The 25,811-nt window shown below is 44.3% G+C and overlaps 1 long non-coding RNA gene across 1 annotated transcript; it reads left to right on the forward strand.

Annotated features, from left to right (window-relative positions):
• Positions 1-14,700: 14,700 nt before the first annotated feature.
• LOC137205082 (uncharacterized) lies at positions 14,701-25,670 on the forward strand. Its single transcript, XR_010933992.1, has 2 exons — positions 14,701-14,833; positions 24,715-25,670. It is a non-coding gene; the product is annotated as an uncharacterized lncRNA (long non-coding RNA).
• Positions 25,671-25,811: the final 141 nt, after the last annotated feature.

The raw sequence follows: 25,811 nt of genomic DNA on the forward strand, positions 1-25,811 counted from the left end.
CTGGCAAGAGATATAGGATTCTTTTTCTTACTGGGGGTTCTTTATACCTGAAATTTGAAGTGCACTTAAACATGAACAACTCTTGTTTATACTGTATTAATGGATTTGATGGATGAATTTTAGAAAGTAATATGCAGGAATTGAGCTGCCTTACCCTCAAGAAATATAATTCGATAGTGGTGGCTAGAACGATAAACAGTGTTTGGACAGGGAGTCCATATTGGATGTGAACTTCCTGTACTCCCATTCGTCTATTAAGAATAAAGAGAATCCTTTCAAAATGTGTTTTAAAGGGCAGTTATTTCTTTCTGCCTCATTTAAGTTACCTGCAAGAAAAAGACAATCTCCTGCATCCTTGTTTAATAGGCTTTTAATATAAAGCAGATAATTTTTTGCAACATTTCCCAAACTTTTCATTATCGAATTGGCTGAGGCTTCTCAACGATTATCATTTCACAACAATATCTCCATCTTCAGCCTCTTTCAATGAATTGGCCTAATAGATGTGCCATTAAAACAGAGCTTCACTCTCAACGTATTTTTAATTTTGTATTCAAAGGGTATGAAGGATTCAGCCATAACAGTGAGTGGATTTCTGATACGTGCTACATGATGGATGCAACTAAGGGAAAGGAGTCAGGCATGAAAGGCTACATACTGTATGGTTCCATTTATATGAAATGTCCAGCAGTGGCAAATCCATACACACAGAAAAGATTCTACATCAGTGGTTGCCAGGGGTTTGGAAGAGAGGGAAATAGGGAATGACTCCTTAAAATGGGTGTAGGTTTCCTCTTGGTTGATGAAGATGTTTTGCAGCTCGGCAGTGGTGATAGTTGCACAACATTGTGACAGTAGTAAATTCCACTGAATGGTACAGTGACTTGTAAAATGATCCAAATGGTGAATTTTGTGTTATGTTCATTTTACTACAATAAAAAGGAGAAAGAATTCGGGAAAGACTTAGAGTTTGGGAAACTAAGGTGAACTGGTCAAGAAAAAGACAGCTCTATTGTTCAGTTTTCTCTCAGCTCTCCCAGTGCATTAATCCTCAGCAAAAAGTAGGCTGAACTTGTAGATGATAGTCATTCAACACAGTCCAGGGAAAAGTAAATAAAGTAAAACCCAACTCTTCTTCTTTAGCACATGTATGAAAGGTTAACTTGCTGCTCAGCCACGTGGACATTCATGAAGACGTTTCACTTTAGGTGTCCTCTACTTCAGTACTTTACTCACAGCGCATTCACACATGTAGGCAACAGCATTCCTTAATTCGATGGAATCTGCAGCACTGGTTGTGATCAGTCTCATGAAAAGAAAAGGAAAGGTGGCGCGGAAGCCAAGGGAAGAGATTTTCAAGACAGAGACGTTGTTAAAGATCTAACTCGGCTTGGCGGTCACAAAGATAAGGATTGAGAAGTAGTCCCCTGGACTTGTCAACGGAGAAATCATTGGGGGCTTCAAGGAGATCAGTTTCACGAGAGTAGTGGGGCAGAAACCAGATCGCAGTGTAGATGGGGGGGGGAGAAATGGGGGGCAAGTCAAGAAATTGATGGCACAGGGAAAGAAGGGAGGGGTGGATAGGAGGACAGGAGAATGGAATGGAGGAGAGCATTTCCTTGTGGCTCTTTAATATGGCTGGGAGGGGCCAAAAGAGAAGGAGAGCGTGAAGATGTAGGAAGAGGGGGTGGCATCCCGAGCCCAAGGAGGACTGGCCCCTGTCTTCAGCTCCCACCAGCTGGATGGTCCCTCCCTCTAGCTTTCCACGTAGGCTGTGGAAGTTGCCCCTTGCCTCCTTGGATCAGCTGCCCTTGATTCGTTCGTCCTTTTCTTATTTCTCAGCACATCTGGGTCATACGTTATGTGAAGACAAACAAATCACCACTGATGCTTAATTTTCTTGAAAAATGCCCCAGGCAGGTACCATTTTGGAGAACTACCTATTGTGCCTCAGCAAGCCAAAGTAGCCCATTTTTCCTCTCTCATTGGGAGAGATTGCTGTTTCTTGGAGAACCTGATGAAGAGGGTGACTCGCGCTTAGGAATAAGGTTGCTTGAAAAGTGCAAAAGGTGAGGTAGTTTGGCTCTGAGGGGCCTCTGAGGCCTGAGACTTCCTGAGAGATGGCAGACTCACAGCTCCCATTTCCCTCTGACCCTGGGCTATGAGCTCATCAAATGAGATGGTAAATAAAGTCACTGACATGGTTTAAAGGATAATTTTGTTCTCTCTTGTTCACTCAGAGCAAATTGAATGGAATTTGCATACAACATATGGATGAACTATCCATACGATGGGGCTTGACCGTATCCTCATGGTTCCCCTTCCCTTTTCTACCTCTGGGCCCTTTAGCTCTGCAGACTTAACCCCACACCATCAGTCCACCCAGTCGGTCCACTGGACGTCTCTTCCTCTTTCGCATCTGGTCGTTGTCGTCACCTTGTTCTCCACTACCGCCTCCTGCAGTGGCTGTTAGGTCCAGAGAGGTTGGTTCACTGTGAGCAAGTAACTGTCAACTCCATGGACAGGTGGAAGTGACTTGGCAGCCGGGATGCGCCCACCCTGAGTTCATTATACCAATGAGGGTCAAGGAGAATGGGGATGCAGCTGGTCTGCAGAGCCCCGGCAGTTCTGAGACACATGTTCCTGGATCCACACGTTGCTCCATACCCAGCCTTGCCTTTCTTTTTTCTCTCTCTTGACTCCATCCAGGTTTCTGCTCTCCTTGTCCCTTTGGGGAGGGAGGCCAGTACCAGTCCAGGTGTAGTCCCCCAAAGCTTCCTACTTCCAAGCGTTACGTAGGCTTGTATATCCACTTGCTTGGGTTGCCCTGGCATTCGTGCCAACAAGTTGAGTGGTTTAAGCCCTAGGCTCTCCTTTCTGGCAAGAATGTGCCTAAAAATCTCCACCTCTGGTTTGGTGGCCCCTAAAAGTTCCCAGTCAGTTTTGGTGAGGGGACACTTGGTGACAGTGTTGTCTTTCGAAATGAGTAGTTCCGTTACCGACGATACTTTGCTCCCCATACATTATTTATAAGGTTTCCCTGTTTGTATGTGCAAACTATTTGTGTGTATATTTTGAGAAATACATTGTACAGGCCTCTTTTTTATTTCTTCCACACACCCTAGAGATGTCATAGAGGCGGTAAATGTGTCCAACTTTTTGAGAAATTGGAACAATCAAGACTTACCTGTATGGAATGCTGTTAACGATGTCAATTCCCGCGACAGTACCTTTCATCTGAGACACTTAGGGACTGTTAACAGATTAAAAGTAGTAAAAGACACGGATAGAGAGAATTTTCATTATCTTGTGCTCTGAAATCTTGGATTTTCGTTGGTTTGAATGGGCCTGAAAATGTATTTTTTTTTAGTAGGGACATAGAAGCCTCTAGCGGTATTCTTAATAAAGCAAGGTGAGTTATAAGCAATCATCTGATGGAGGGTAAATGTACCACACTCCAGTTTAAGAAAAATACAATATAAAAGTCTTACCATGTTAGAAAATCTTTATATGATCTTTTGTAAAAAAAAAAAAAAAAAAGCTTCAAGAAACATAAAGACATGACACCATATTCAGTTTCAAGTCAGTGACTTGTAAGCAAGGCAAAGCAAAGACAGTCTGATTAAGGCCGTTGCATTGTTCTGGCATTTTTTAGGTCTCACCCATTTCTGTGGCCTTTTTAGAACCTAAGCTTCTAGGGCACAGAGAACTTCATCTTGACGTAGGGCTGAGCAAATGCACGAGCATTTCTCAATAAGTAGGCATTAAATTCTTAGTCCAGAAGGGGCCTTGAGATGCCCTCTCTTTACTCCTTGGTAGAACTGTTTTAACCATCCCGCGAAAACAGATTTTTTTCTTTAAATCTCAAAATTCAGAGATTCCACAATCAGAACTTCCTTCTCATATTGCCATGTGGTCTGCTGTGGGCATCTGTCGAATGGTGTGAACTCTGCGTGGGGAGTCTGGCCTACCCTCGAGGCCCACGGTTTGGGCTGCGGTGGTGCCATGCTGTGCTCAGGGGCCTTCTTTTTTGGAAGTCTGGGCTCCAGTGAGCCTTGGTCATGCTCTTTTATGGAACCTTGGGTGCTAGACCACTCTGACCCTCAGTCTCATTTGCAGGTTCTGGGGAGGATTAAATGAGCTCATGTGATATCCAGGTGACTGAGGCAGAGTCGGCTCGGGATGAATCTTTGCTTCGTTTTCATTAGCTGCGGAGAAGACGATGACAGCTTGGTGCCTCTCCAACTTTAATACGGGTATGCCTCTCTTGTGGATCTTGTTAAATGCAGGCTGGTATTCAGTAGTTCTGGGTGGGGCCTGGATTCTGTGCTTCTAACAAGCTCCTAGGTGACGGTGACGCTGAGGGCAAGGGTTTGGCACCTGCGTTTCTCCCTTTCCGGAAGAGCAGGATGTCTGCCGCACCCCCACCCGAGAGGAGAAAACATCCGCAACGTGACTACTAGGAACCAGCTTCCCTCACATGCAAGGGTCCTGTACCACTGCTCCCAACCATTCTGTCTGAGGCGCAGCAAGCCAAAACACTGAAATGCTGAGGTTTGCAGCAAAGAGGAGGTTTATTCACAGGGCAGCCAAGCGAGGACGTGACGTGACAATAGGTCTCAAATGCGCCTCCCCAAAGGCAAGGGGCTTTGGGTATCTGTGGGATAAAGAGTAAAGAAGCAGGGCAGTATGAGGCATGGGGAGCGTGAGGAAAGGTGATTGGAAAGAGGTGTGCTCATCATTGTTCTGAGCTGGCGTAACTAGGCTACAGGCCTCGGCACATTCTCAGGCTGGAGTTGGGGAAAACAGGAGCAGAATGGAAGATGACAGCGTGTGAAGGAGGTGTGGTGTCCATAGGTTCGGGGTCTGACGTGCTTCCTGCTGAAGCTCCGATGCCCGCCAAAGCAGTGAATGGGGTGCTGGGGAAAACAGGAGCAGAATGGAAGATGACAGCGTGTGAAGGAGGTGTGGTGTCCATAGGTTCGGGGTCTGACGTGCTTCCTGCTGAAGCACCGATGCCCGCCAAAGCAGTGAATGGGGTGCTGGGGAAAACAGGAGCAGAATGGAAGATGACAGCGTGTGAAGGAGGTGTGGTGTCCATAGGTTCGGGGTCTGACGTGCTTCCTGCTGAAGCACCGATGCCCGCCAAAGCAGTGAATGGGGTGCTGGGGAAAACAGGAGCAGAATGGAAGAGGACAGCGTGTGAAGGAGGTGTGGTGTCCATAGCTTCCATATTAGAGGTACTGCCTGCCTGATCTGAGAGCAGAGAGTGAAAGTGGGAGAGGCTCTTCCTAGATTCTAACTCCTCTGAATTTATAGCACTGGCTCTGCCTGGCTTTATGACATATCCATTGTAAGTGTCACAGAGAAGGAGCGGGCGGGGCAGGGGGTGAGGCAGGGGTCACATGCAAGCCCAGCTGGTGGCTTAACCCCAGCCCAAAGGCAAAGGGAGGGGCCCCTTCTGGCCTTTCTAGTGGCTGGGACGTCTGGCTGTGGGTGGCAGGTGTTTGGCACCAGCTGGGCCACCATGCGGAGACTGTTGGAGACTGTGGAAGCCTCCTCCAGAGCTCACCCTGCCTGGGGACTGGCTCTGCAGGCCCCTCAGCCCTGCGTATGTATCGGCCAGGCCTTCCCCACCACGGGGCCCAGAGGCCAGAGCCTGCTCAGACCTGAGGGCAGGAGGCAGCCAGAGCTTACCAGGCTGTGGGCCACCTCGTCCGGAGACCTCCCCAGCTCCTCTGCGAGATCTGGAGACAGGATCACCTTCTCCAGGGCTGCTCAGCTGCCAGCATCACCATGAGCCAGGTGGCCAAGGTTTCTGAGCAGGAGATGCAGAGCCCTGATCCGACTGGATGCTGCACCCCACGATGTCCCTTCCTGGCAGATAGGTTCTTTCTTCACTTCTTTTTTGCAATTTGGTAAAAGAACATTTAAACCTTGGCCTGTCCTTCAGGGTATATAGACGGTAGTGGCTTAGCCGGGATTCGATCCAAGCCTGTGTGGTTCCAGAGCTTGTGCTCTGGACTGTGGTGCCTCCTTATCGTATATGCTTCATGTGTTACTTGTTTTTTTTTTTTCCTTGTAGTCCTTATGGTACTTAGCCCTAAGTGCCATACCTGTAACAAACAGCTACACTGCCCTGTAGGAGGTCTTCTTTTGTTCAACGCCTGAATTGGTCATCCACCACACTGTGTTCTAATCTCAGAAGATACAGGTCAGGGACCACCAGTTGTCAGCATGGCACCATTCCATATTTCTAATTGAGGCTTGAAGCCCGTATTTTCCCTTTGTCTAGTTTGAAGGATCCAGATATGTAAAGATGATATTCTAGATAAATCATGGGCTATCCTGAAAGAAATTCACCAGTGAATTGTTCCGTATGGATTAGAAGCCAGCTTCTCTGGCCTTCCTGGAGTATATCCAGTAAGGCGTCTCATTCATGTCTAGAAAGCAAATATATCATTTATTGCAACTTCAGCGTGGAGCGATGTATTGGTATAAAGTACGATCAACACAATTTGGTCATTGTGAGTATGACAGCTGGGTCCACTCTTTACTACACATATGTAACTCTAGGGATTCTTATGCCCAAGGGAGGAGACGTACTCTTGGCTGTCTAGGACAAGGGACGCATGTGTTGTTATTCAGGAGCTGGAAGCTTCAGCATGACAGGTAGGAATTGAACAATCCTGGTCCACACATCACTTGACCTTGCTTAAAACTTGTTTCTTTGGCTTGCTTCATTGGAGTGTTTTCTCCCTCCTGGGGCTGACATTGTCTGTTATGTATCACGCATGAGACATGTAGAAGTTTCAGAACCCAAAATCATATAGATCAGTAAAAATGTATATATATATATATATCTATAAAAACCTGTTGAAACTCACACTGGGCATAATTCATATATTCCAAAATCAGTTTGACCCTCTGCTCATGAGATTCTTTTTATGGTATGTCCCAGCAAATCTGGGCTTCCATCCCCAATAAATTTTGGGGTTGGAGGACACAAAAGCTTTTGCTCAGACCTAAATTCTGTCTAAAAAAAGGGAAATATTATAAGCCCTTTGTAACCTCTCCAAGAGCAGAAATGATTTACAGCTGTGGCATTGAACCATGATTCCTCGATCTCATTTGAAAAGAGTTCAGTTAGAAACAGTGTCTTGATTTTTGTTTCTTTTGTTTCTTCCCTGTTTTCTTGTCTTGCTTACCAACAATCCATTGTAATTCATGAGTTAGTATGGCAGCAGGCTGAGTGTTCCCTGGAGCTCATTAAATGAAGTGTTTTTCCTAAAATGACGTTTGTCTCCTTGTTTTCAGCCCCTCTTCTTTCCTCTGCCCTTGACTATAACCAGAGCTCAGCAAAAGCTGAGTGACTTTGTGCAGACCTTACTTAGGCTCAGCCTTTTTTTCTTCATTATTTTATTCATGGCTCCTCCATTTCATTGTTTGCCTTCTCGAAATGTGTTGAAATCTTTCTGTGGTTGATGACTTCCAAAATATCTTGGCTTTTATTGGTTGATTAATTTTGGTATTTCTACAGTTTTATTTAGATATGGTTTCAGGAGGAACAGAAAGTAAATATATTTCCTAGTCTGCCATCTTGAGCTGAAAATCCCTGTGGATTTTAGCATCCAATGTTCCCATGGGAAAACACCCAACCGTGGCATTAATAGATGTAACACTCAAGATTTCAGCTTTTCTTGAGCAATCACTAAGGATTTCCTATGTGGTCACTTCTAATGGGGAAATTATAACTATCTCATGACGTTGATTTGAGGATTAAATTAGATAATGAACATGAAAATGCTTTGTAAGATTTAAAAATCTGTAAAAATGTTTTTTGTTATTATTTGATTTGTTGCTATTTCAACTTCACTTGACAGTTGTTTATGACCTTGCCTATGTGAGAAAATGCCCTCTGGGTTATTTTTTTGAAAGCCAGAATGTATTTTTCAACAGCTCAATGGAACTGGCATCATTTGTGAAGGTTAAGGGTGAAGGGGTAAATGTTTCTTGACACCTATCACTTTACAGTGTTTTCAGGAACTAACTGACTCATGTATTCCTCTTCCAAATTTGGTTGAGGACCTCCTACCAGCCACATGCTTTACGTCAGGTGTTGGAAAGCATTTTCTGGATTTTAAATATCTTAGGCTTTGTGGGCCATATACAGTTTCTGTAGCTTCTCCTCCTCTTTCCTCTTCAACAAGCTTTCTAAACGTGAGAACCATTATTAGCTCACAGTCCCCCAGATCCAGGCTGAGAGCCTGATTTGAATCGTGGCCATTATTTGCCAATTCCTGCTCTGCGTCTTCACTGAGGAGGGGGACCATGTTCGAGTAATCAGTTCTTTGAATCAACTGTTGGTCTTCTGGGGCTTGTCCTTGCTCTCCTACAGTCTCTAATCAGCGTGGCATCCAGAGAGATCTTGTTAAAACATAAGTCAGATCATGTCACGCAAATTTCTTCCATGGCTTCTTCACAGAAAATACAAAGTCCTCAGAGTGCCTCCACAGACCTAGAAATCTGGGTGTCTGTTTCCTCTCTGACTGTTTCCTTCTCCTCTCCAATTTGCTCGCTCTGTTTTCCACACGCTGACATCCTTTCTGCTCCTTGGATACTCCAAGCCTACTCTTGCCTCATTGACTTTTTGCCGCAGGCCAGCCGCAGAAAGAGGATTTCACCGCCCAGGGTCAGAAGGGAAGGGGTAAGGAACTGAAGTAGCACCGACGAATGGGGTCAGAAGCCCATGGGGTCAGAAGGCTGCAATGAGAAACCCACTCACCGCAACAGAGGATAGACCCCCGCTCGCCGAAACTAGAGAAAGCTCGCATGCAGCAATGAAGACCCAATGCAGCCAAAAATAAATAAATAATACATAAAGTATAGAATCTTAAAAAAATCTATAAAGAATATTACGAGAATAGAATCACAAGCCAGTTTCTCCTTTGAACATGCATGTAAAATGTGTAAAGAGAAGCACAAACTACATCCATGGTATGTAAAACAATCATATATCAGAATCAAAGTAGCTTTATTCTGGCAATGCAAGGTTGCTTTAATGTCCAGATGTGAAACTGATCCCAGGAATGAATTAGAGTGGGAGAAAAGTCATTTAAAACTGAAATCTTGGGACTTCCCTGGTGGTCCAGTGTTTAGAACATGGTGCTTTCACTGCTGGGGCCCTGGGGTCCAATCCCAGGTCAGGGAACTAAGATCCTGCAAGACATGAGGCAGGGCCCCGAAAAAAAAAAAAGGAAAGAAAGAAGTCTTAACCAGGAGAAGCACAAGATCGAATAAACATAACAGGTAACACCTTATGAAAAGTAGGTGAAGATTATGGAATATTCTAAAATTTAAAACAAAAAGAAACTTTTAAAGATTCAAAAGGAGGTGACAAATATTGTACATAGGCAAAAATAAAATGAAATAAAATATACAAGTGATGGGAGCCCAAAATTCCAGATGCCCAAGTCCTGTCTCTGAGGATTCTCATTCAATGGGTTCAGGATTTCCTCCTTATTTAAAAACCTACAGGTGATTCTGGTACGATTCACAGACACAATGTAAAGCTTCTCTTTTACAGGAAAGAATACCAGATTATTTTGTTATCTTATAGTTCTACTAACAGGTTGTACTATTGACGGATAAGTGTGCTGTGAAAATGCACCCCCACTAGGGATAAAAAAGGAACTAGTAGTCTCTACTGCTACTTGGTGGCAGCACGCACGTATTGCAAGGGCAATTATTGTAGCAATCCAAATTAGTGGAACATTTTAGAATTGGAAGACGACATACAGATCATCTAGTCAAGCTTCCAACTATTACAGTTGTGAAAACTAAGGCCCATATAAATGAAATGATTTATCTCCAAAGAGCATTAGTGAAAGTATGAAATAAAAAATATCTCTGAACTTTTAATTTAGTGCTGTTTTTATTAATCTCAAGTATTAGCTTAAACTTCAGTGTGACAGATTTGGGATTGAATTCCTGCTCACGTTTACTGATTGCGTGTCTTTTAGTAAGTTACTGAAACACTTTTTTTTAAAATAGACGTATTTAATTATTTATCTTTGGCTGCCTAGGCTCTTCGTTGCTGTGCACGGGCTTTCCCTAGTTGCGGTGAGCAGGGGCTACTCTTTGTTGCAGTACGCGGGCTTCTCATTGTGGTGGCTTCTCGTTGTTGCTGAGCACGGGGTCTAGGTGCGTGGGCTTCAGTAGTTGTGGTTCACGGGCTCTAGCACGCAGGCTCAGTAGTTGTGGCACATGGTCTTAGTTGCTCCGCGGCATGTGGGATCTTCCCGGACCAGGGCTCAAACGTGTGTCCCGTGCACTGGCAGGTGGATCCTTAACCACTGCGCCAACAGGGAAGCCCTACTAATACACTTTTAACTTTGCTTTTCACGTATGTAAAATGGTGAGCCTTGACTGATACAGAATATGAGATAACCTAGCACTGTTCTTAACACATATATGTAGTTAAAACTTTTTGGCTCTCATCCCTCTTAAACAGCCTCTATCCTCTTAATAATGAATGTGTCTTTCAGCTAGCAGAGCACCCCAGAGCTGACCACATTCTGGCAAGAGATATAGGATTCTTTTTCTTACTGGGGGTTCTTTATACCTGAAATTTGAAGTGCACTTAAACATGAACAACTCTTGTTTATACTGTATTAATGGATTTGATGGATGAATTTTAGAAAGTAATATGCAGGAATTGAGCTGCCTTACCCTCAAGAAATATAATTCGATAGTGGTGGCTAGAACGATAAACAGTGTTTGGACAGGGAGTCCATATTGGATGTGAACTTCCTGTACTCCCATTCGTCTATTAAGAATAAAGAGAATCCTTTCAAAATGTGTTTTAAAGGGCAGTTATTTCTTTCTGCCTCATTTAAGTTACCTGCAAGAAAAAGACAATCTCCTGCATCCTTGTTTAATAGGCTTTTAATATAAAGCAGATAATTTTTTGCAACATTTCCCAAACTTTTCATTATCGAATTGGCTGAGGCTTCTCAACGATTATCATTTCACAACAATATCTCCATCTTCAGCCTCTTTCAATGAATTGGCCTAATAGATGTGCCATTAAAACAGAGCTTCACTCTCAACGTATTTTTAATTTTGTATTCAAAGGGTATGAAGGATTCAGCCATAACAGTGAGTGGATTTCTGATACGTGCTACATGATGGATGCAACTAAGGGAAAGGAGTCAGGCATGAAAGGCTACATACTGTATGGTTCCATTTATATGAAATGTCCAGCAGTGGCAAATCCATACACACAGAAAAGATTCTACATCAGTGGTTGCCAGGGGTTTGGAAGAGAGGGAAATAGGGAATGACTCCTTAAAATGGGTGTAGGTTTCCTCTTGGTTGATGAAGATGTTTTGCAGCTCGGCAGTGGTGATAGTTGCACAACATTGTGACAGTAGTAAATTCCACTGAATGGTACAGTGACTTGTAAAATGATCCAAATGGTGAATTTTGTGTTATGTTCATTTTACTACAATAAAAAGGAGAAAGAATTCGGGAAAGACTTAGAGTTTGGGAAACTAAGGTGAACTGGTCAAGAAAAAGACAGCTCTATTGTTCAGTTTTCTCTCAGCTCTCCCAGTGCATTAATCCTCAGCAAAAAGTAGGCTGAACTTGTAGATGATAGTCATTCAACACAGTCCAGGGAAAAGTAAATAAAGTAAAACCCAACTCTTCTTCTTTAGCACATGTATGAAAGGTTAACTTGCTGCTCAGCCACGTGGACATTCATGAAGACGTTTCACTTTAGGTGTCCTCTACTTCAGTACTTTACTCACAGCGCATTCACACATGTAGGCAACAGCATTCCTTAATTCGATGGAATCTGCAGCACTGGTTGTGATCAGTCTCATGAAAAGAAAAGGAAAGGTGGCGCGGAAGCCAAGGGAAGAGATTTTCAAGACAGAGACGTTGTTAAAGATCTAACTCGGCTTGGCGGTCACAAAGATAAGGATTGAGAAGTAGTCCCCTGGACTTGTCAACGGAGAAATCATTGGGGGCTTCAAGGAGATCAGTTTCACGAGAGTAGTGGGGCAGAAACCAGATCGCAGTGTAGATGGGGGGGGGAGAAATGGGGGGCAAGTCAAGAAATTGATGGCACAGGGAAAGAAGGGAGGGGTGGATAGGAGGACAGGAGAATGGAATGGAGGAGAGCATTTCCTTGTGGCTCTTTAATATGGCTGGGAGGGGCCAAAAGAGAAGGAGAGCGTGAAGATGTAGGAAGAGGGGGTGGCATCCCGAGCCCAAGGAGGACTGGCCCCTGTCTTCAGCTCCCACCAGCTGGATGGTCCCTCCCTCTAGCTTTCCACGTAGGCTGTGGAAGTTGCCCCTTGCCTCCTTGGATCAGCTGCCCTTGATTCGTTCGTCCTTTTCTTATTTCTCAGCACATCTGGGTCATACGTTATGTGAAGACAAACAAATCACCACTGATGCTTAATTTTCTTGAAAAATGCCCCAGGCAGGTACCATTTTGGAGAACTACCTATTGTGCCTCAGCAAGCCAAAGTAGCCCATTTTTCCTCTCTCATTGGGAGAGATTGCTGTTTCTTGGAGAACCTGATGAAGAGGGTGACTCGCGCTTAGGAATAAGGTTGCTTGAAAAGTGCAAAAGGTGAGGTAGTCTGGCTCTGAGGGGCCTCTGAGGCCTGAGACTTCCTGAGAGATGGCAGACTCACAGCTCCCATTTCCCTCTGACCCTGGGCTATGAGCTCATCAAATGAGATGGTAAATAAAGTCACTGACATGGTTTAAAGGATAATTTTGTTCTCTCTTGTTCACTCAGAGCAAATTGAATGGAATTTGCATACAACATATGGATGAACTATCCATACGATGGGGCTTGACCGTATCCTCATGGTTCCCCTTCCCTTTTCTACCTCTGGGCCCTTTAGCTCTGCAGACTTAACCCCACACCATCAGTCCACCCAGTCGGTCCACTGGACGTCTCTTCCTCTTTCGCATCTGGTCGTTGTCGTCACCTTGTTCTCCACTACCGCCTCCTGCAGTGGCTGTTAGGTCCAGAGAGGTTGGTTCACTGTGAGCAAGTAACTGTCAACTCCATGGACAGGTGGAAGTGACTTGGCAGCCGGGATGCGCCCACCCTGAGTTCATTATACCAATGAGGGTCAAGGAGAATGGGGATGCAGCTGGTCTGCAGAGCCCCGGCAGTTCTGAGACACATGTTCCTGGATCCACACGTTGCTCCATACCCAGCCTTGCCTTTCTTTTTTCTCTCTCTTGACTCCATCCAGGTTTCTGCTCTCCTTGTCCCTTTGGGGAGGGAGGCCAGTACCAGTCCAGGTGTAGTCCCCCAAAGCTTCCTACTTCCAAGCGTTACGTAGGCTTGTATATCCACTTGCTTGGGTTGCCCTGGCATTCGTGCCAACAAGTTGAGTGGTTTAAGCCCTAGGCTCTCCTTTCTGGCAAGAATGTGCCTAAAAATCTCCACCTCTGGTTTGGTGGCCCCTAAAAGTTCCCAGTCAGTTTTGGTGAGGGGACACTTGGTGACAGTGTTGTCTTTCGAAATGAGTAGTTCCGTTACCGACGATACTTTGCTCCCCATACATTATTTATAAGGTTTCCCTGTTTGTATGTGCAAACTATTTGTGTGTATATTTTGAGAAATACATTGTACAGGCCTCTTTTTTATTTCTTCCACACACCCTAGAGATGTCATAGAGGCAGTAAATGTGTCCAACTTTTTGAGAAATTGGAACAATCAAGACTTACCTGTATGGAATGCTGTTAACGATGTCAATTCCCGCGACAGTACCTTTCATCTGAGACACTTAGGGACTGTTAACAGATTAAAAGTAGTAAAAGACACGGATAGAGAGAATTTTCATTATCTTGTGCTCTGAAATCTTGGATTTTCGTTGGTTTGAATGGGCCTGAAAATGTATTTTTTTTTAGTAGGGACATAGAAGCCTCTAGCGGTATTCTTAATAAAGCAAGGTGAGTTATAAGCAATCATCTGATGGAGGGTAAATGTACCACACTCCAGTTTAAGAAAAATACAATATAAAAGTCTTACCATGTTAGAAAATCTTTATATGATCTTTTGTAAAAAAAAAAAAAAAAAAGCTTCAAGAAACATAAAGACATGACACCATATTCAGTTTCAAGTCAGTGACTTGTAAGCAAGGCAAAGCAAAGACAGTCTGATTAAGGCCGTTGCATTGTTCTGGCATTTTTTAGGTCTCACCCATTTCTGTGGCCTTTTTAGAACCTAAGCTTCTAGGGCACAGAGAACTTCATCTTGACGTAGGGCTGAGCAAATGCACGAGCATTTCTCAATAAGTAGGCATTAAATTCTTAGTCCAGAAGGGGCCTTGAGATGCCCTCTCTTTACTCCTTGGTAGAACTGTTTTAACCATCCCGCGAAAACAGAGTTTTTTCTTTAAATCTCAAAATTCAGAGATTCCACAATCAGAACTTCCTTCTCATATTGCCATGTGGTCTGCTGTGGGCATCTGTCGAATGGTGTGAACTCTGCGTGGGGAGTCTGGCCTACCCTCGAGGCCCACGGTTTGGGCTGCGGTGGTGCCATGCTGTGCTCAGGGGCCTTCTTTTTTGGAAGTCTGGGCTCCAGTGAGCCTTGGTCATGCTCTTTTATGGAACCTTGGGTGCTAGACCACTCTGACCCTCAGTCTCATTTGCAGGTTCTGGGGAGGATTAAATGAGCTCATGTGATATCCAGGTGACTGAGGCAGAGTCGGCTCGGGATGAATCTTTGCTTCGTTTTCATTGGCTGCGGAGAAGACGATGACAGCTTGGTGCCTCTCCAACTTTAATATGGGTATGCCTCTCTTGTGGATCTTGTTAAATGCAGGCTGGTATTCAGTAGTTCTGGGTGGGGCCTGGATTCTGTGCTTCTAACAAGCTCCTAGGTGACGGTGACGCTGAGGGCAAGGGTTTGGCACCTGCGTTTCTCCCTTTCCGGAAGAGCAGGATGTCTGCCGCACCCCCACCCGAGAGGAGAAAACATCCGCAACGTGACTACTAGGAACCAGCTTCCCTCACATGCAAGGGTCCTGTACCACTGCTCCCAACCATTCTGTCTGAGGCGCAGCAAGCCAAAACACTGAAATGCTGAGGTTTGCAGCAAAGAGGAGGTTTATTCACAGGGCAGCCAAGCGAGGACGTGACGTGACAATAGGTCTCAAATGCGCCTCCCCAAAGGCAAGGGGCTTTGGGTATCTGTGGGATAAAGAGTAAAGAAGCAGGGCAGTATGAGGCATGGGGAGCGTGAGGAAAGGTGATTGGAAAGAGGTGTGCTCATCATTGTTCTGAGCTGGCGTAACTAGGCTACAGGCCTCGGCACATTCTCAGGCTGGAGTTGGGGAAAACAGGAGCAGAATGGAAGATGACAGCGTGTGAAGGAGGTGTGGTGTCCATAGGTTCGGGGTCTGACGTGCTTCCTGCTGAAGCTCCGATGCCCGCCAAAGCAGTGAATGGGGTGCTGGGGAAAACAGGAGCAGAATGGAAGATGACAGCGTGTGAAGGAGGTGTGGTGTCCATAGGTTCGGGGTCTGACGTGCTTCCTGCTGAAGCACCGATGCCCGCCAAAGCAGTGAATGGGGTGCTGGGGAAAACAGGAGCAGAATGGAAGATGACAGCGTGTGAAGGAGGTGTGGTGTCCATAGGTTCGGGGTCTGACGTGCTTCCTGCTGAAGCACCGATGCCCGCCAAAGCAGTGAATGGGGTGCTGGGGAAAACAGGAGCAGAATGGAAGAGGACAGCGTGTGAAGGAGGTGTGGTGTCCATAGCTTCCATATTAGAGGTACTGCCTGCCTGATCTGAGAGCAGAGAGTGAAAGTGGGAGAGGCTCTTCCTAGATTCTAACTCCTCTGAATTTATAGCACTGGCTCTGCCTGGCTTTATGACATATCCATTGTAAGTGTCACAGAGAAGGAGCGGGCGGGGCAGGGGGTGAGGCAGGGGTCACATGCAAGCCCAGCTGGTGGCTTAACCCCAGCCCAAAGGCAAAGGGAGGGGCCCCTTCTGGACTTTCTAGTGGCTGGGACGTCTGGCTGTGGGTGGCAGGTGTTTGGCACCAGCTGGGCCACCATGCGGAGACTGTTGGAGACTGTGGAAGCCTCCTCCAGAGCTCACCCTGCCTGGGGACTGGCTCTGCAGGCCCCTCAGCCCTGCGTATGTATCGGCCAGGCCTTCCCCACCACGGGGCCCAGAGGCCAGAGCCTGCTCAGACCTGAGGGCAGGAGGCAGCCAGAGCTTACCAGGCTGTGGGCCACCTCGTCCGGAGACCTCCCCAGCTCCTCTGCGAGATCTGGAGACAGGATCGCCTTCTCCAGGGCTGCTCAGCTGCCAGCATCACCATGAGCCAGGTGGCCAAGGTTTCTGAGCAGGAGATGCAGAGCCCTGATCCGACTGGATGCTGCACCCCACGATGTCCCTTCCTGGCAGATAGGTTCTTTCTTCACTTCTTTTTTGCAATTTGGTAAAAGAACATTTAAACCTTGGCCTGTCCTTCAGGGTATATAGACGGTAGTGGCTTAGCCGGGATTCGATCCAAGCCTGTGTGGTTCCAGAGCTTGTGCTCTGGACTGTGGTGCCTCCTTATCGTATATGCTTCATGTGTTACTTGTTTTTTTTTTTCCTTGTAGTCCTTATGGTACTTAGCCCTAAGTGCCATACCTGTAACAAACAGCTACACTGCCCTGTAGGAGGTCTTCTTTTGTTCAACGCCTGAATTGGTCATCCACCACACTGTGTTCTAATCTCAGAAGATACAGGTCAGGGACCACCAGTTGTCAGCATGGCACCATTCCATATTTCTAATTGAGGCTTGAAGCCCGTATTTTCCCTTTGTCTAGTTTGAAGGATCCAGATATGTAAAGATGATATTCTAGATAAATCATGGGCTATCCTGAAAGAAATTCACCAGTGAATTGTTCCGTATGGATTAGAAGCCAGCTTCTCTGGCCTTCCTGGAGTATATCCAGTAAGGCGTCTCATTCATGTCTAGAAAGCAAATATATCATTTATTGCAACTTCAGCGTGGAGCGATGTATTGGTATAAAGTACGATCAACACAATTTGGTCATTGTGAGTATGACAGCTGGGTCCACTCTTTACTACACATATGTAACTCTAGGGATTCTTATGCCCAAGGGAGGAGACGTACTCTTGGCTGTCTAGGACAAGGGAAGCATGTGTTGTTATTCAGGAGCTGGAAGCTTCAGCATGACAGGTAGGAATTGAACAATCCTGGTCCACACATCACTTGACCTTGCTTAAAACTTGTTTCTTTGGCTTGCTTCATTGGAGTGTTTTCTCCCTCCTGGGGCTGACATTGTCTGTTATGTATCACGCATGAGACATGTAGAAGTTTCAGAACCCAAAATCATATAGATCAGTAAAAATGTATATATATATATATATAAAAACCTGTTGAAACTCACACTGGGCATAATTCATATATTCCAAAATCAGTTTGACCCTCTGCTCATGAGATTCTTTTTATGGTATGTCCCAGCAAATCTGGGCTTCCATCCCCAATAAATTTTGGGGTTGGAGGACACAAAAGCTTTTGCTCAGACCTAAATTCTGTCTAAAAAAAGGGAAATATTATAAGCCCTTTGTAACCTCTCCAAGAGCAGAAATGATTTACAGCTGTGGCATTGAACCATAATTCCTCGATCTCATTTGAGAAGAGTTCAGTTAGAAACAGTGTCTTGATTTTTGTTTCTTTTGTTTCTTCCCTGTTTTCTTGTCTTGCTTACCAACAATCCATTGTAATTCATGAGTTAGTATGGCAGCAGGCTGAGTGTTCCCTGGAGCTCATTAAATGAAGTGTTTTTCCTAAAATGACGTTTGTCTCCTTGTTTTCAGCCCCTCTTCTTTCCTCTGCCCTTGACTATAACCAGAGCTCAGCAAAAGCTGAGTGACTTTGTGCAGACCTTACTTAGGCTCAGCCTTTTTTTCTTCATTATTTTATTCATGGCTCCTCCATTTCATTGTTTGCCTTCTCGAAATGTGTTGAAATCTTTCTGTGGTTGATGACTTCCAAAATATCTTGGCTTTTATTGGTTGATTAATTTTGGTATTTCTACAGTTTTATTTAGATATGGTTTCAGGAGGAACAGAAAGTAAATATATTTCCTAGTCTGCCATCTTGAGCTGAAAATCCCTGTGGATTTTAGCATCCAATGTTCCCATGGGAAAACACCCAACCATGGCATTAATAGATGTAACACTCAAGATTTCAGCTTTTCTTGAGCAATCACTAAGGATTTCCTATGTGGTCACTTCTAATGGGGAAATTATAACTATCTCATGACGTTGATTTGAGGATTAAATTAGATAATGAACATGAAAATGCTTTGTAAGATTTAAAAATCTGTAAAAATGTTTTTTGTTATTATTTGATTTGTTGCTATTTCAACTTCACTTGACAGTTGTTTATGACCTTGCCTATGTGAGAAAATGCCCTCTGGGTTATTTTTTTGAAAGCCAGAATGTATTTTTCAACAGCTCAATGGAACTGGCATCATTTGTGAAGGTTAAGGGTGAAGGGGTAAATGTTTCTTGACACCTATCACTTTACAGTGTTTTCAGGAACTAACTGACTCATGTATTCCTCTTCCAAATTTGGTTGAGGACCTCCTACCAGCCACATGCTTTACGTCAGGTGTTGGAAAGCATTTTCTGGATTTTAAATATCTTAGGCTTTGTGGGCCATATACAGTTTCTGTAGCTTCTCCTCCTCTTTCCTCTTCAACAAGCTTTCTAAACGTGAGAACCATTATTAGCTCACAGTCCCCCAGATCCAGGCTGAGAGCCTGATTTGATTCGTGGCCATTATTTGCCAATTCCTGCTCTGCGTCTTCACTGAGGAGGGGGACCATGTTCGAGTAATCCGTTCTTTGAATCAACTGTTGGTCTTCTGGGGCTTGTCCTTGCTCTCCTACAGTCTCTAATCAGCGTGGCATCCAGAGAGATCTTGTTAAAACATAAGTCAGATCATGTCACGCAAATTTCTTCCATGGCTTCTTCACAGAAAATGCAAAGTCCTCAGAGTGCCTCCACAGACCTAGAAATCTGGGTGTCTGTTTCCTCTCTGACTGTTTCCTTCTCCTCTCCAATTTGCTCGCTCTGTTTTCCACACGCTGACATCCTTTCTGCTCCTTGGATACTCCAAGCCTACTCTTGCCTCATTGACTTTCTGCCGCAGGCCAGCCGCAGAAAGAGGATTTCACCGCCCAGGGTCAGAAGGGAAGGGGTAAGGAACTGAAGTAGCACCGACGAATGGGGTCAGAAGCCCATGGGGTCAGAAGGCTGCAATGAGAAGCCCACTCACCGCAACAGAGGATAGACCCCCGCTCGCCGAAACTAGAGAAAGCTCGCATGCAGCAATGAAGACCCAATGCAGCCAAAAATAAATAAATAATACATAAAGTATAGAATCTTAAAAAAATCTATAAAGAATATTACAAGAATAGAATCACAAGCCAGTTTCTCCTTTGAACATGCATGCAAAATGTGTAAAGAGAAGCACAAACTACATCCATGGTATGTAAAACAATCATATATCAGAATCAAAGTAGCTTTATTCTGGCAATGCAAGGTTGCTTTAATGTCCAAATGTGAAACTGATCCCAGGAATGAATTAGAGTGGGAGAAAAGTCATTTAAAACTGAAATCTTGGGACTTCCCTGGTGGTCCAGTGTTTAGAACATGGTGCTTTCACTGCTGGGGCCCTGGGGTCCAATCCCAGGTCAGGGAACTAAGATCCTGCAAGACATGAGGCAGGGCCCCGAAAAAAAAAAAAGGAAAGAAAGAAGTCTTAACCAGGAGAAGCACAAGATCGAATAAACATAACAGGTAACACCTTATGAAAAGTAGGTGAAGATTATGGAATATTCTAAAATTTAAAACAAAAAGAAACTTTTAAAGATTCAAAAGGAGGTGACAAATATTGTACATAGGCAAAAATAAAATGAAATAAAATATACAAGTGATGGGAGCCCAAAATTCCAGATGCCCAAGTCCTGTCTCTGAGGATTCTCATTCAATGGGTTCAGGATTTCCTCCTTATTTAAAAACCTACAGGTGATTCTGGTACGATTCACAGACACAATGTAAAGCTTCTCTTTTACAGGAAAGAATACCAGATTATTTTGTTATCTTATAGTTCTACTAACAGGTTGTACTATTGACGGATAAGTGTGCCTGTGAAAATGCACCCCCACTAGGGATAAAAAAGGAACTAGTAGTCTCTACTGCTACTTGGTGGCAGCACGCACGTATTGCAAGGGCAATTATTGTAGCAATCCAAATTAGTGGAACATTTTAGAATTGGAAGACGACATACAGATCATCTAGTCAAGCTTCCAACTATTATAGTTGTGAAAACTAAGGCCCATATAAATGAAATGATTTATCTCCAAAGAGCATTAGTGAAAGTATGAAATAAAAAATATCTCTGAACTTTTAATTTAGTGCTGTTTTTATTAATCTCAAGTATTAGCTTAAACTTCAGTGTGACAGATTTGGGATTGAATTCCTGCTCACGTTTACTGATTGCGTGTCTTTTAGTAAGTTACTGAAACACTTTTTTTTAAAATAGACGTATTTAATTATTTATCTTTGGCTGCCTAGGCTCTTCGTTGCTGTGCACGGGCTTTCCCTAGTTGCGGTGAGCGGGGGCTACTCTTTGTTGCAGTACGCGGGCTTCTCATTGTGGTGGCTTCTCGTTGTTGCTGAGCACGGGGTCTAGGTGCGTGGGCTTCAGTAGTTGTGGTTCACGGGCTCTAGCACGCAGGCTCAGTAGTTGTGGCACATGGTCTTAGTTGCTCCGCGGCATGTGGGATCTTCCCGGACCAGGGCTCAAACGTGTGTCCCGTGCACTGGCAGGTGGATCCTTAACCACTGCGCCAACAGGGAAGCCCTACTAATACACTTTTAACTTTGCTTTTCACGTCTGTAAAATGGTGAGCCTTGACTGATACAGAATATGAGATAACCTAGCACTGTTCTTAACACATATATGTAGTTAAAACTTTTTGGCTCTCATCCCTCTTAAACAGCCTCTATCCTCTTAATAATGAATGTGTCTTTCAGCTAGCAGAGCACCCCAGAGCTGACCACATTCTGGCAAGAGATATAGGATTCTTTTTCTTACTGGGGGTTCTTTATACCTGAAATTTGAAGTGCACTTAAACATGAACAACTCTTGTTTATACTGTATTAATGGATTTGATGGATGAATTTTAGAAAGTAATATGCAGGAATTGAGCTGCCTTACCCTCAAGAAATATAATTCGATAGTGGTGGCTAGAACGATAAACAGTGTTTGGACAGGGAGTCCATATTGGATGTGAACTTCCTGTACTCCCATTCGTCTATTAAGAATAAAGAGAATCCTTTCAAAATGTGTTTTAAAGGGCAGTTATTTCTTTCTGCCTCATTTAAGTTACCTGCAAGAAAAAGACAATCTCCTGCATCCTTGTTTAATAGGCTTTTAATATAAAGCAGATAATTTTTTGCAACATTTCCCAAACTTTTCATTATCGAATTGGCTGAGGCTTCTCAACGATTATCATTTCACAACAATATCTCCATCTTCAGCCTCTTTCAATGAATTGGCCTAATAGATGTGCCATTAAATCAGAGCTTCACTCTCAACGTATTTTTAATTTTGTATTCAAAGGGTATGAAGGATTCAGCCATAACAGTGAGTGGATTTCTGATACGTGCTACATGATGGATGCAACTAAGGGAAAGGAGTCAGGCATGAAAGGCTACATATCGTATGGTTCCATTTATATGAAATGTCCAGCAGTGGCAAATCCATACACACAGAAAAGATTCTACATCAGTGGTTGCCAGGGGTTTGGAAGAGAGGGAAATAGGGAATGACTCCTTAAAATGGGTGTAGGTTTCCTCTTGGTTGATGAAGATGTTTTGCAGCTCGGCAGTGGTGATAGTTGCACAACATTGTGACAGTAGTAAATTCCACTGAATGGTACAGTGACTTGTAAAATGATCCAAATGGTGAATTTTGTGTTATGTTCATTTTACTACAATAAAAAGGAGAAAGAATTCGGGAAAGACTTAGAGTTTGGGAAACTAAGGTGAACTGGTCAAGAAAAAGACAGCTCTATTGTTCAGTTTTCTCTCAGCTCTCCCAGTGCATTAATCCTCAGCAAAAAGTAGGCTGAACTTGTAGATGATAGTCATTCAACACAGTCCAGGGAAAAGTAAATAAAGTAAAACCCAACTCTTCTTCTTTAGCACATGTATGAAAGGTTAACTTGCTGCTCAGCCACGTGGACATTCATGAAGACGTTTCACTTTAGGTGTCCTCTACTTCAGTACTTTACTCACAGCGCATTCACACATGTAGGCAACAGCATTCCTTAATTCGATGGAATCTGCAGCACTGGTTGTGATCAGTCTCATGAAAAGAAAAGGAAAGGTGGCGCGGAAGCCAAGGGAAGAGATTTTCAAGACAGAGACGTTGTTTAAGATCTAACTCGGCTTGGCGGTCACAAAGATAAGGATTGAGAAGTAGTCCCCTGGACTTGTCAACGGAGAAATCATTGGGGGCTTCAAGGAGATCAGTTTCACGAGAGTAGTGGGGCAGAAACCAGATCGCAGTGTAGATGGCGGGGGGAGAAATGGGGGGCAAGTCAAGAAATTGATGGCACAGGGAAAGAAGGGAGGGGTGGATAGGAGGACAGGAGAATGGAATGGAGGAGAGCATTTCCTTGTGGCTCTTTAATATGGCTGGGAGGGGCCAAAAGAGAAGGAGAGCGTGAAGATGTAGGAAGAGGGGGTGGCATCCCGAGCCCAAGGAGTACTGAGCCCTGTCTTCAACTCCCACCAGCTGGATGGTCCCTCCCTCTAGCTTTCCACGTAGGCTGTGGAAGTTGCCCCTTGCCTCCTTGGATCAGCTGCCCTTGATTCGTTCGTCCTTTTCTTATTTCTCAGCACATCTGGGTCATACGTTATGTGAAGACAAACAAATCACCACTGATGCTTAATTTTCTTGAAAAATGCCCCAGGCAGGTACCATTTTGGAGAACTACCTATTGTGCCTCAGCAAGCCAAAGTAGCCCATTTTTCCTCTCTCATTGGGAGAGATTGCTGTTTCTTGGAGAACCTGATGAAGAGGGTGAGTCGCACTTAGGAATAACGTTGCTTGCAATGTGCAAAAGGTGAGGTAATTTAGCTATGAGGGACCTCTGAGGCCTGAGACTTCCTGAGAGATGGCCGACTCACAGCTCCCATTTCCCTCTGACCCTGGGCTATGAGCTCATCAAATGAGATGGTAAATAAAGTCACTGACATGGTTTAAAGGATAATTTTGTTCTCTCTTGTTCACTCAGAGCAAACTGAATGGAATTTGCATACAACATATGTATGAAATATCCATACGATGGGGCTTGACCGTATCTTCCTGCTTCCCCTTCTTTTCTACATCTGGCCTCTTTAGCTTTGCAGACTTAACCCCACACCATCAATCCACCGAGTCGGTTTGCTGTGCATCTCTTCCTCCTTCGCATCTTGTTATTGTCGTCACCTTGTTCTCCACTACCACCTCCTGCAGTAGCTGTTAGGTCCAGAGAGGTTGTTTCACTGTGAGCAAGTAACCGTCAATTCTATGGACAGTTTTAAGAGACTTGGCAGCCACGATTCGCCCACCCTTGTTTTGTTATACCAATGAGAGTCAAGGAGAATGGTGATGCAGCTGGTGTGCAGAGCCCAGGCAGTTCTGAAACACATGCTCCTGGATCCACACGTTGCTCCATACCCAGCCTTGCCTTTCTTGTTCTCTCTCTTGACTCCATCCAGATTTCTGCTCTCCTTGTCTCTTTGGGGAGGGAGTCAGTACCAGCCCAGGTGTAGTCCCCAAATGCTTCCCACTTCCAGGTCCTATGTAGGCTTGTATAGCCACTTGCTTGGGTTGCCCTGCCATTCGTGATAACATGTTGAGTGTTTTCTGCCGTAGGCTGTGTTTTCTGGTATCCTTCCTTCCTGAAATGTCAGAGGAAACCATTGAGATCGCATAACCGCCAGTTGACGCGAGAGCTGGACCCGGGCAATCATAGACTCCTCACCCCTTCCCCTGATTTTGGAATATACATTCTGCCTGCCATTCCCACAGTGGGAACCATTTTTAAGAACTCAGCGTTGAGAGAGTAATGTGTTCTTGAGACCATGTAGAGAGTACACGTGAGTGAACCCTGTTAAGGTCTCTGTGTAAACTCAAGATCCTGGTGTATGGGTGCTGAGATCTATTCATCTTTCAGCTGACAACAGCAAGCCTTGCAAGCAGGTTCCCTTGCTTGTTAAAACTGCCACTGACTAGTCTGGAGCGGGCTGCCTCTTTCTTCTGTCTCTCGTTGCCCTCTGTGTATAGGGGCCAGTTTTCACACCAGCAGATAATCTTAATGCTTTGTTTTTTTCGAAGTATGTACAAGTCAAATAATGCTTTTGTGAGGAAAATTATACAGCATTATACAGAGAACGAAACATACACTTTCCATTACATATTTGATGTACTAGTTGGTGTTAAATTGCCATGTTTCTTCACCCGTGTTCTTTGGTCTGTTTTTTTCTTTCGTGTCTGTTTTTCTTCAGATGATTTTCTAGTAATTTATACAAATATGTGAATCTGGATAAACTAATATATTTTACTCTCAATTTCAGGTTGCATCCTTTCCTCTCCAACAATCCTTGGAGTGCTGTTTTCAATATGTCCACACAGGAATTCAAAATAACAAAAATGTTTTTGAAAAATAATGTCGTAGGTTGACAGAGTGATTTATAAATTATAGCATACACTTATGCTCTTAATTTTTCATCACAACCCTGCTTATCATGGCTGGAATTGCTGCTACACCTGTGGGATCAGCTGGGGACTGGCTGTAGTCAGGCCGGGGGCCTGACTGGGCCACATGTCTCTTATGCCCCAGGTAGTAACTGGGGCTTGTGCTCATGGGGGTAGCAGGGCTCTGAGAGGGAGAGTAGAAGCATCGTGGAGCCTAGCTCTGAGCTGGCACACCATCGTTTCTGCTGCCTTCTATTGGCCGTGGCAAGTCACCTAACTTCAAGGGAGGGTAAATCAACTCTGCTTCTTGATGAGAGAAGTTGGAATGTCACATTGCAACGAGTGAGGACACAAGGAGTCAACCTAGAGCCATTATTGCAATTTGGGATGGCGCTTGGTGCGTTCCTCGAGGAGATCGTCGAAAACCATTTTTCAAACATCCCAGGTTCCTATAAATCTCCACCTCTGCTTTGGCAGCCCCTAAAAATTCCCACTCAGTTTTGCTGAGAGGACACTAGGTGACAGTGTTGTCTTTCCAAATGAGTAGTTCCATTACCGACATTACATTGCTCCCCATACATTATTTATAAGGTTTCTCTGTTTTTATGTGCAAAATAATTCTGTCTATTTTGAGAAATACATTGTACAGGCCTCTTTTTTTTCTTTCACACACCCGAGACATGTCATAGAGGCAGTAAATTGTCCAAATTTTTGAGAAATTGGAACAATCAAGACTTACCTGTATGGAATACTGTTAACGATGTCAATTCCCGCTACAGTACTTTTCATCTGAGACACTTAGTGTCTGTTAACAGATTAAAGGTAGTAAAAGATGTGGATCGAGAAAATTTTCATTACCTTGTGCTCTGAAAACTTGGATTTTCATTGGTTTGAATGGGCCTGAAAATGTATTTTTTTAAGTAGCAGCATAGGAGTAGGGGAATATCTCTACCTAGAGATAGAAGAGTATACACTT

The sequence above is a fragment of the Pseudorca crassidens genome, chromosome 13, assembly GCF_039906515.1.
Source record: "Pseudorca crassidens isolate mPseCra1 chromosome 13, mPseCra1.hap1, whole genome shotgun sequence".
NCBI classification, from domain to species: domain Eukaryota; kingdom Metazoa; phylum Chordata; class Mammalia; order Artiodactyla; family Delphinidae; genus Pseudorca; species Pseudorca crassidens.